This window comes from Anser anser (assembly GCF_964211835.1).
Source record: "Anser anser genome assembly, chromosome: W".
In the NCBI taxonomy this organism is placed as follows: domain Eukaryota; kingdom Metazoa; phylum Chordata; class Aves; order Anseriformes; family Anatidae; genus Anser; species Anser anser.
This window is the reverse complement of record NC_139731.1, coordinates 10,502,651-10,514,842: the sequence shown is the minus strand read 5'-3', so window position 1 is coordinate 10,514,842 and position 12,192 is coordinate 10,502,651. Positions and strand designations below refer to the sequence as shown.

At 39.2% G+C, this 12,192-nt stretch overlaps 1 long non-coding RNA gene across 1 annotated transcript; it reads left to right on the top strand.

The window, feature by feature from the left end:
* The first annotated feature begins 666 nt into the window (after positions 1 to 666).
* LOC310888797 lies at positions 667 to 6,230 on the top strand. Its single transcript, XR_014576169.1, has 3 exons — positions 667 to 781; positions 1,442 to 1,535; positions 5,883 to 6,230. It is a non-coding gene; the product is annotated as an uncharacterized lncRNA (long non-coding RNA).
* Positions 6,231 to 12,192: the final 5,962 nt, after the last annotated feature.

Here is a 12,192-nt window from a genome sequence, read left to right as displayed (position 1 = left end):
TTCTCCTGAGTCTGTTACTAGCTCACTGTGTATCTCTTCATCACCATTTTGTTTTTAAAAAAAGTACTCTTAGTGTATCCAGTTAATTTTTAGATGTTAGCTTATTTTTATTTTCTTTTTACCTTTTCTTGAATTACTTTCTCAGTCTCCTTCCCACCTCTCCATTCACTTACAGCCATGTGCACACCATCTCTTCTGTCGAGATGAAAATCTGCACAGACTGATGACTGATTGGACTGTGGAAGGGGAATATTTAAGCAGCTTTTAGACCTGACATTGATAATGAAAGGAGCAAACTGACATTAAATATACAAACAAATGAAAAAAAAATACACCAGAAAAATCTGCATATATGCTTTACCCACTTTCTCTCAGTTATGGTACTTGTCAGTGCTTCTTGTAGCAGCAGGTAATAAGGAAGCTTGAGACAGAAGACTGATTTTTAAGTTTGTATGAGCCCCTTTAAAGACACACAGGGAGACTATATATCCCACTGTGTTGACATCAAGCTTTGTTTTTCCCTGCCTTTCCTGTGCTGAAAACCAGCTTGCTGCTGCCACAGAATTAGTCCTGGCAGAGCCTCTGTTAGTGAAGGGAACTAACTTCATACTCAGCTGTGGCTTGTTGAGGCTGGTGGACTGTGATATGTTATCAGGGGAAAGAGAGGGTTGAACCAAAGGCAGTTTTTGTGTTGTCTGGGGATGCTGGAGTGGTTTTGATATAGAGGTAATTCTCCTGAATTTGTTGCGTCCTGGAAAGATCCTGAGACCAAATTTAAAAGGTATATTTATAATGACCCTTTTCTGTGTTTCAATACTTGTTGGAAAATAAATTTTTGAAATGTCCATGCTTCACATGTGAAACAGCTCTGGCCTGTATTTATCTCCCTGAAAACTTAAGTGAATTTGATTTGGCTTCGTTTGGGTTGACCCTTCTCTTCCTTTGCTAAGATTTCCTTAAAATGTATGGGAACATTAAAACCGAGTGTCTACTTATTTAAGTGTGGTGGTTTTACTCAGCTAGGCAGCTGAGCTCCACTACAACCACTCTCTCCCTTCCCAAAGGGAAAGGGGGAGAGAATACAATGAAAAGGGCTCAAGGGTTGAGAGGTTAAGATAAGGACAGGGAGATCACTCGCAGCAGTTTTTTTTCCCTTTCTTAAATCTGCTCTCACAGAGGCACAAACAACATTGCTCACTGGCTTGTCTCTGGGCAGCGATGGGTCCCTTGGGAGCCAGCTGAAACTGGCCCTTATCTGACATGGGGCAGCTTCTGGACTCTTCTCACAGAGGCCACCCCTGCAGCCCCCCGCTACCAAAACCTTGCCACGTAAACCCAATATAAACAGTTAACGAGCTAGGTCTCATGGTTCTGAGTCAGTTTATTATTGCGTTGTTTTTAGTACTCTGTTATTCTTACTATCTATTGCTTTTTTGCTTAGGCTAAAAGCTTATTCCAGCTGGAGGGTTAGAAGTCCTGCAATTTTGACCAGAGGATTAAGAAATCCCAAAGTCTTGCACTAAGGAGACAGGAAGGTGAGATGAAGACAAAAAAAAAAAAAGAGCTTTCATAATCCTGTCCATCCTTGTTGTCATCTTGTTTGTCTGTGTAACGGTGCAATACTATCAATGAGTTCATGAGCATCCCCAGGTGTCAGGAAGTGATGGTTTTCTAGCAGCCTGGAGGTGGTGGGCACCTTCCTGAGGCACAGGGAACGTTTCTTATCCATCTGAGGTCTACACTAGTTGAAGTCACACTTCTCCTTTTGTTGTACTCTCTATCTTGATTACTAGTAAGGACTTAAAACAGGAAAAGAAAATTCAAACCTCTCTATCATGTCCTAAAAAAAAAGGAATAGTTATATTCAAAGTGTACTGCCATTAAAAACTTTGAAATAAAAAGAAAGTTAAATGGCTGCACATGTTGAGAGGATTCTTCAGGACAGTGTGTACATGAGGGCAGCATAAAGTGCATTCAAATCTTTAGCCAAAGTTCAGTGCTTAGGTTTGTGAAGAGCAGGTAAAAAAGCCTGAATAGCTGATGATTCAACATATGCATAATTTGGGCAGAGTCAGAGAATCTTTAAAAGCAAGTTTGCTGAGATGATCACTGAACAATCTAGAATTTTTTTGATAAAGACAGAACTTCTGCAATATCTGCTATTTCCTTTTCCTATATTGGGTTTTTATTTTTTTTATTTTTTTCCCCCATTATTTGTTGTTTTGATCCAAGCTGGTATTTAGAAGTCAAAATCCACAAAGTGTTGTGACATACAGTTTCTGTGAATCTCATCAACTTTCTCATTTTGGGATTTAGGGTAAAAGTATTTTTTGCTTGTTTTTTCCTGAGGCTGACACCAGTTATCATAGCTGAAGCACAGGGGTTCAAAACACAGAACAGAGTGGTTTCTCTCACAGTGTAGACTCATATGTTGGGACTTGATAACACAAAGTTGGGGACAGTGGATGTTTTTCATGACTTCAAAAGGCAACAGGGAAAAATTACTGGAAAAAAATCCACTGAAGAGTATGAAAAATGGTGGTAACATATCTGGATGTACAATTCCTGAGCTGTGGCTTATTAGGATCTGAGAGACTATGTGGAAGAAGTATCAGTCACTACTCAACTTGTTATACTCTTTCTTAGGTATCCTTTATTGACCACTGTCATAGACAGAACTTCAGTTTGACCCCATAAATCAGTTCTTCTGCACTTGTACGTGATATGAGAGAGAGGGAAAGAGAGGACTCCAATTATGCCTTAAGTCTGAATTAGAAAATTAACCTTGATTTTCTGAGCTGCAACCATGTTCCAAAGCCAAGGACCATCCTTCGTTTCTCATTACTCATGTTAACAGGCTGATGAAGTCAATACAGATGCACTGTTGACCTTTGTCACATGAGAAAGGGTAACAAGATCAGGGCCTTTGATGTTTACTAAGGTTCACAAACCTTTCAGGTGACCTACTTCCGTGTGGTGATTTATGGTTTCTCAATGAATCCAAGCGGAATTTCAGGGTTTTGATTAAGACTTCTTTTACATTTTTGCCTTTCTTTCCTTTCCCCAATCCACTCACCCTTAACTGTGTAGATTTGTGTTTGAAAGGAAAGCAGCAAACAACCACTTCTTGGCTGCTGTTTGCATGTGCACAAAATATTCTATGTTGCTCTTTTAAGAGGACCTTGTTTTACAAAGGATTTTAATACAAGCGTCCAACAAGGTAAAAAATAGTGACCCTTTGAAATGAAAAGATTAACATTTTTATAGATAGGAGAGGAAAATAGGCAACTTGCACTGGAGCATGAGAATTATTTTTTTCTTTTTTTTTTCTTGTTTTTTTTTTTTCTTCTTTACAACAAATAAGGTTTATGGATTGCAAAGAGGAGACTGCCCCATTAAAAAAATAAGTCTTTTACAGTATTTTCCAATTTAAAGCTGCATGCAAGTAGCACTCAGGGTCATCCAAAAAAAGTCTGACTCACTAATTTTTCAATTTAGTTTGTTAATAGCCTGCCTTTCATATAAGCACCAAGAACAATAACAAAAATAACTAAATCAATAGGATGATACAGCAATGCCTCACAGAGATTATATTTTTCAAATAAATATATACCATTCAGCCTGGCCTGCTTGACATCAAATTTATATACTCAATAATAAAGCATAATTAATGGTCACAAACTCTATTTTCTTTCACCTATTTCACATCTCAAGCATCTTCACATCTTAAAAAAAAAAAAGGGAGGGGGTAGGTAGGGGAAGAAAGGAGAAAGTGTTCCATTCATAAATGAAATGAACCCATTAAAAATAAGTCTCTCCCCAGCTCCCTACAAATGTCTCCTGGGGACTGGTGTGTATTTTATTAAGAAACAGAAGTGTGGAACATGCTTGCATTTCACAAGGTCTGTAGCTAGGTGATTTATCTTCTCTCTTTCCTCCTGCCAACTCCCTGGGCATTCGCTAACTTGGAGGGAAGGAAGGAGGAAAGGATCTAGGAGCCCCAATTTGCTATTGATATTGACACAGCTGTACTGGAGTCCACCTGTCTGTCTAACCCTCTGCCTTCCATGTGGACCTAAAATCTGATTTAGTTAGCTACTTTGAACTAAAGGTATCTAAAGACTTCTAAAAATGAAGTGGGGTGCTCAGTTTTCAGAAGGAAAACATTGAGTATGGGACTCCTTTATGAATCAAAAGCAGTTTGGTACTTAATTGATTTGACAGCTTTTGCAAGTCTCCCTGTCTGGTGGGAAGGGAAATGAAGAGAGGAGGTGTATTAATGCTGTCCATCTTCAGACAGGTAAACTAAGAGTTTCAGTTGTGTGTCAAGTCTTCCTTTTTAAGCAAATGAAAGAAATCAGACAAAGTCATTGAATGAATATCAGAAAGGGATTAAAGTATTACTGCCCTCCAACTCTTCATTTCCTTTCCCACAAATGATTCTCTCTCCTGGAGTGAAGTCAGCTGAAGGGACAATATAGTCAATTCTTGGCCACACCAAGAGTCACTGTGTTTCACAGGAGCTGCCACATGCCCGTAGTGTTTCTTTAAGCCAAGAATGGGCAGAGAAGCAGGCTCATTCTCCCTTCTGTCCACTCTACTACTGTGGCAGAATAGTAGGGTTGATGGAGACAGAGGGAAAATGATGAGATTCATAAATCATCCTGGTGAGGCTTGTCCTTGTTGTCTTTGACATTTTTCTTCCTTTTGTCTAGCAATAGTTCTAATATTTATTTATTTATTCATATTTGCTATACCTGCTTACTAATTCCTGTGTTAAATTCAGATAAAGCTCTTTTATGTCATAGGTTGACTCATATCCTGTCCAAACACAGGCAAGCTTTGTAGTGGAAACTTACCCCTGGATAGGAACTACACGTTTAGAGTTAATCTTCCAAAACTGGTGAAGCAATAGAGCTGGTTTAAGAACAGTAAGGCTGTTGTGAAGGTGTGATGGATACTTTCATGAGCACTGTTTAAAAATTACTCCTGAAAGGATAAAGGAAATGACCATGGATGTTTAGATAGTGGTCTACAACTACCCCAGCTCCTTGAATAGAACACCAAAATCATCAGTCCTGAGCCCTGTACTAGAAAATAACCACCACTGTTCCTGATAGAAAACAAGTAATTTATAGTATTTTACCATTCCAATCACAAATCTGATTCCTACTTCACTTCTCACTGGAAGCATTTCTGGGATGGGGATTTGATAGATTTTAGCTATGTGCAATCATTCCATACCACACATTTGTGGCAGGTGGAAATCCAAGTTACCCTAGTGTACGATATGCTCATGAAGCATCCAAGATGTGGAACAGATAGCAACAGAAAAACAGGAAGTAGGAGGGACCTGAAGAAGTTATTATCAAACACAGCCTGTTTTGGAATAATGCTAATCAACTATTTCACAGTTTTAAGCTACCTAGCAGTTAGTAATAGTACTTTAATTTATGTTTCTTACTGCTAATTTGAAATTGCAACTAATCAAACACAACAGTCTTATGTAACACATACAGTAAACATATGCTTCATTCAAGGAAAACGGAGGCACTGAAACATTTATCAGTCATTAGTGGAGAAATTGATAAAATCTAAGAGGCTTAACTCCTAGTCCTTTTCATGAAGCATGGTACTAGACAGCATCTTTTGGTCAGAAATCAAATCATAATAAGATAAATCTGAGTTCTGATTCACTTTTCATTCATCCTAAAAAGAAAGTAGAAAATAAGCATTGTTCCTGGAAGCTTGTGTCTGAGGTAAAAAAAGAAAGGAAAAAAAAAAAGAAAAAACAAACCTTCAGTATTTGGTCCTATATCACTGAGCAGGTGCTTTTTTTTTTTTTTAAATTTATTTTAATTTTTCTTATTCTTTTTCTGCAGCATTGTGCCAATATCTGGTTGATACCCAACACATTCATTATCCTGAATATCTTCTGAGCCAAACTCCACCCATAAATAGGGCTGCACTGACTCATAAATCTCTGCGGCTGGATGCCTGAAAATGCATGTAGAATCCACCACTGGGTTTGGACATAATAAATAATGAAAAATGAGGCTTGGTAGTTGCCATATTTTGTAATGAATTGTAGCTGGGAAAAGAAGACAATGAGTACTATCCTGAAACTTGCAAGATTAGATAGACCTATTTACAGAAGGGCTTATTTATGGCGGAATGAAATAGTCTTTGAAGAATTTTACTTTTCATGTAATGACTTAAAAATAAACATAGAAACTACCATTAAAAATAGTAATAATAATAATACATGCAAAGTTGGTACAGCTCTGTGTCTTTTGCAAATAATATAGTCAAATTAAAGCTTACAGAATGGATTAAACATTTTTTTTTCCTTTATCAGGACTAAAAGTTCCCCACAGAACAATGTCAGGCCTGATGAAATTTTGCCTTTGAAAGCAGAATTTTTACCTCATAGAATCATAGAATATCCTGAGTTGGAAGGGACCCATAAGGGTCATCAAGTCCAACTCCTGGCACCGCACAGGTCTACCCAAAATTTTAGACCATGTGACTAAGTGCACAGTCCAATCACAAAACAATTTCAGACATAGAATTGGAAGGTTTTTGTTTGTTTGTTTTGCACATTTTATAACATTTCTCTTACAGAAAATCTTAACAATAGTTTGTTAGTATCACAAATAAAATAGAATATCTCAATATCTGAATCTAGAAAGTTCAGTTTATTTCAATATTTTTTAAATTATTATTTACTCTTTTTGACCCTACAATTGTTATCCCACAGGACATTTTGCATTCTTATGTGTTGACTTCAGATCCAACATTGAACAATAATTATACAGCTAAATGAATAAGTCAGATTAACATAATATTTGTAGAACAGCAACTGCTAATTTCAGCTAGCTCTACTAGATATTTCCAGTGAAGGTTTAAAACCACAATATAAGAGTCATTAAAATGCCATCAGTAACAGTCACTAAACCATAGTATCTGATGTACTGCTTTATTTTTCTATGCCATATCTTTCATATTGTGCTGTGCCAAGTGTTGACTTTTTAATTGCAGTTGCAGTATGTCATCTAATTGGGCAATATTGCAGTAAGGAAAATGCTCTCCCAGAATCCAGCTGGAAGTTAATTTACACCCAAAACACAAACAGCTGAAATCCATGTTTCTTAAAATCTAGAAGGAATGGCAGAAATAGTCTCTTACTACAGACAATCTTAGATTTTCCAAGCTTTTATTTGAAAAATTAAAACTCAAACTCCTTCAGTTTTAAATAAATATTTGGGGTTCATTCCTTCCTTTAAGGAGAAATAAGATGTTATGTTTCATAATTTAATGTTTGTGTCAAAATATGTAGTTGTACCTCTCATCTTAAGCCTAGAAGCCTAGAAGAGAGGGATCTGGGGGTCGTGGTAGACAGCAAGTTGAATATGAGCCAGCAGTGTGCCCTGGCGGCCAGGAGGGCCAACCGTGTCCTGGGGTGCATCAAGCACGGCATCGCTAGTAGGTCAAGGGAGGTGATTGTCCTGCTCTACTCTGCGCTGGTGCGGCCTCACCTCGAGTACTGTGTGCAGTTCTGGGCACCACAGTATAAAAAGGACATGAAACTGTTGGAGAGTGTACAGAGGAGGGCTACGAAGATGGTGAAAGGCCTGGAGGGGAAGACTTACGAGGAACGGCTGAGGTCACTGGGCCTGTTCAGCCTGGAGAAGAGGAGGCTGAGGGGAGACCTCATCACAGTCTACAACTTCCTCGTAAGGGGGTGTGGAGAGGCAGGAGACCTTTTCTCCATTAACACCAGTGACAGGACCCGCGGGAACGGGGTTAAGCTGAGGCAGGGGAAATTTAGGCTCGACATCAGGAGGGGGTTCTTCACAGAGAGGGTGGTTGCACACTGGAACAGGCTCCCCAGGGAAGTGGTCACTGCACCAAGCCTGTCTGAATTTAAGAAGAGATTGGACTGTGCACTTAGTCACATGGTCTGAACTTTTGGGTAGACCTGTGCGGTATCAAGAGTTGGACTTGATGATCCTTAAGGGTCCCTTCCAACTCAGGATATTCCATGATTCTATGATTCTTTTATTGTAGACTTTTAATCCTCCAAATATATATATATTTATATATTATATATACTCCAGAAGTCAGTTTAGCTGCTGAAATCTAAGAAGGCAGTACTAAATATTTAGCTTCTAGTCACCAAGTTGAGAAGACACCCAAATTCAGTCCATCTGAATTCTGAAATGCAAAGTTACAGTTGTAACTTGCAGATGTGCAAACCCTTCAGGAAGTACTCAATCCTACAAAAGAGGAGGGGATGTAGTTTCTAAATCACAGACAGGCCCCATTTGCATGTACTAAAGTCTGTGTGATTTTAACCTTCAGCATAACAGACAACATCATTCACATTCTGGGGCTCAAGTAGCAAAGAAGTACAATAATTATAGCACTCTCTGAAGAAGCAGAAGTACAGGGTTCAAGTGTGCATCTTTCCTGTCCCATGAGAGGTCTTCAGTTCATCAGGGAAGGTTTGAGAGTGTTAATCAGAATTAACCTCAATGTGAACGTGATGGGAATGGTTTAAAGACCTTTGTGAAAGTACTGGCTTATAAATTAGGTGGTCTTCAATCAGCTGTGCTTGCTAAAGAACCCAAGCTAATTCACTTGAGGCCACTTGGAGGAATTTTCACCCAGGCAACAGGTCATGGGGTTCATACATATCCTCCTCTAGACAAACCTGACTGAGATTTCAATGGTCAGCATGAAATTCTGAACAAATGAACTTGATAAGTATGTATTCTCGGCTGGCCATGAAGGTATCTTGTCTGAGAATTTGTTTTGAAATGTTTTGTGTACCTCAGTGGACAACCATAAGATCTCCCCTGAGCTTTCTCTTCAACTTAAACAGAGATGCCGCACACTCTATGCTGCAGCTTCCTGACCAGCCTGGAGCTGCTTTGCTGGACTCCATCTTGTCAGTATCTTTCTTGTTTGGGGTCACAGTACTAGTGGTATTAGTCTCAGGTTTTGATCCCTGAGGCATATCAGTAATATCCAGCTGCCATCTGTAAGTTGTGTGGCTAATCAGAACCCTTTGAGCCTGGTGGTCCAGCCAATTTTCCATCCAAGTTATGCCCCAGTTACCAAGTCCATAAATCACTAACATGCTATAAAAATACAATGAAAGACTGTCAGTCTTTTTTAAAATCAGGCTAAGCAGTGTCCACTTCTCTCTGCTCACCCACACAGAGAGTCATCCCATCCCAGAAGGCAATGAGTTTGATCAGGTATAATTTGTCTGCTCTAAATCCGTGCAGCCTGATTCCAAACACTTTGTCCATCCTGTTCGTGGAAATGATAACTATGGGGATTGTCTCCATAATCTTGTTCCACAATATCTGAGTAGTGGTCATTCCGTTTCTGAATCCACACCTAATATTAGTAAAAAGGAAACAAAAGTTTGGAGAAACCTCTGTTTCTGTTCTTAGCTACTTTTTGCTGTCCTAGTAGCTGTCAGGGAGCAGCAAAGGCTGCTGAGTGGGATGGCAAGGCAGGCAGGGCAGTGGCCTCAGCAACAAAGGGCTCAGTCCCACAGTACTCAACCTAGGAGAGCAGAGCAGGTCTGTATTTAATATGTATTTAATATGTTAACTGTATTTAATATGTTTCTCTTTGCAGTATTGCTGTGAGGAAGCAGTGACAGTCCTATTCACAGGTGGAGCCAGTAGCATATGCAGATATGAAACGGTTTGCAAGAATCCCACAAGAAATCTGAAGAAGGGGAAAAAATAGAAACTTTTTCTACAAGGCAGGACAGGAAAACATGCAGTAATTTTTAAACATGCAAGTTTTTAATCCATCCTTTTTTAAAGGTGGAAGTCTTTTAATATGCCCTAGTTATGTTAGCTCACTGTTGTCTTTGAATTAGAAAATGCAAATTGTCATCATGGCGTGTCTCTGAGATGAAGTCTGGTCAACCTGAAGAGTCAACAGAGCAAACTGAGTCTGTTTGTGTGTACACCTGTGAAGTCTGAAGCCTCATCTAATGCACTAATCACTGTATCATCATCCCTTTCTGTTTTTAAACCGTTCGCTACCAGTATCCTACCATGACTGAAGTCTCTGAAATCATCTTAATTGTCAGTGCAGATTATAACATAACTGGAAAGAGGCATGTTTTGGTTTTATGGTCTAACAACCGTACAACATTTTGGGTGGCTTTCATCCCATCTAACTTCAGCTGTTGTCAGTTTGGACCAGGTTGATCCCAGATATAAAAGATTTTGGGGAAGAATTATTTATTTGACCCATTTTAGAGATCTATTCTGAGATAAATTAATTGCACCCTACCACTGTCTAATTCTTTTACTGACAATCAGCGCAGATGGAGTTTAAGCAGGATCTTTTACAATGTCGACATTTAGTCAGCTGAATCTCATGCACTGAAGCAGGGCAGGTAGCCAATTTCATCTTCCTCAGCTACATGCTGTTTCAGTGTGAGCATCTGATCAATTTATTAATCTAGCTGCAAGATTTTTCTCTAATTAACAGGACTTCATTCTATCTTGCTGAAAGAGGAATGTGATATTCTCCAGTGGGATTTGTACTGATACTCCTCCAAGTGCAAGGCAGGTCCCATGCAAGCACATAAGAACATCAATTCTTTTCTTCAGGGCTAGCAAGTGGGATAGGTTTTCTGGACAGAAGAGAAACCCTTCCACACATCTTTTAAGCCATGAAACTGACAAATTCCTCCTCTATGAAGCCAGTTTCTGCTAGAATTTCCTTCCTTCCTTCCTTCCTTCCTTCCTTCCTTCCTTCCTTCCTTCCTTCCTTCCTTCCTTCCTTCCTTCCTTCCTTCCTTCCATCTTCTGACACTTTTATATCCCCTTCTACTGTCCAAAAAATGTGGCAGTTAGGAAAAACAGGTGATAGCAGCTTTCATTGCTGCTCAGAACCACTGCTTGATTTTGAAAGATCATCATCAAAGGGGTTAGAAATGTACTCATCCTGGATTTGACCAGACCATGCATTTATTATCCAAATGAAGGAATTATGATCAATAGCCATGGGCAAGATTTCCATCACCCTGAGAACTGTATGTTCACAAAAAAGGAAGATGTTCCCCTGTCTCAAAGACATTCTAAGACAGCAAACAGGCAAGCAAGTGTAAGGGAATAATGGGAGAATAACAATTTCCACAATGGGCAATACAGTTGCAGTTCTTGAGCAGTGCGACTGTTTATTTATTGTGTGTCATGATTATTTCTTTATTGGCCTTGAAGCCAAGGATGAAGAATAAAGGAGAATTTGAAAGAGGATAATGAGGCAGACCTCAGCAACAGTACTACCCAACAGCAGTAAGAGCCTTTTGTCAATGCTTTATATGAGGATGTTTTAATATATGAGGTAGCAAAGGCTTCTGAGCCTGTGTGCCCAACTAATACCTAACTCTGGGGATTTGAGTTTGGTGTGGGTAATTATCCAGTACCAGTGCTACAGAACTAAGAGACCTCTGGCCATAGTCTTTCACTGAGATTTCAGGAGTGGTTACAAAGTATTGGCAAACTGATATCAATTGTGAGTGAGTTTTAAAAACTCAGTGAATTTAAAAAAATATCAGGGAAGTTAAACATGGTCTGGGTTTCCCATAAACCTTGACATGGCACTGCTAGGTTAACGGCTGGACTTGATCTTGGAAGTCATTTGCAACCTCAATAATTCTATGATTCTATGACTCTAACCAGAGACAATTGTAGAGATATATGTATTTACCATTTCTCAAGGGCCAGCCATATATTCTAGTGGGCTTGTTCATGGTCCATGTTTTCTCTTCATCCTCACTCAGCATCCTACTGTTGAAGTTCAGACACTTGACCGTAATTACCGTAATTGCAGAATTGCAGTCAGCACTTTCTGTACCTTTCCTGCCCTTCTTTTCTTAGAAAGTTGTGGGGTTTATTTGTTTGTTTGTTTTCTCATATCCTTTCCAAGCCTTATGATGGATTTACTTGAATTTCCAGACCTCATGAAGTTTCATAAAGAGCTAAGCCATAGACATGCAAGGACTAGCAGTAGGCAGGACATGGCAGAATCGTGGAAAAGTAATGGAGAAGTGTGGAATGAGAAGTAAGTAAAATGAGAAATAAGGTATGAAAGGGTGATGGTCTTTAAAAGTGCAGAACACTATGCTCCAGGACCACTGACAGTGAA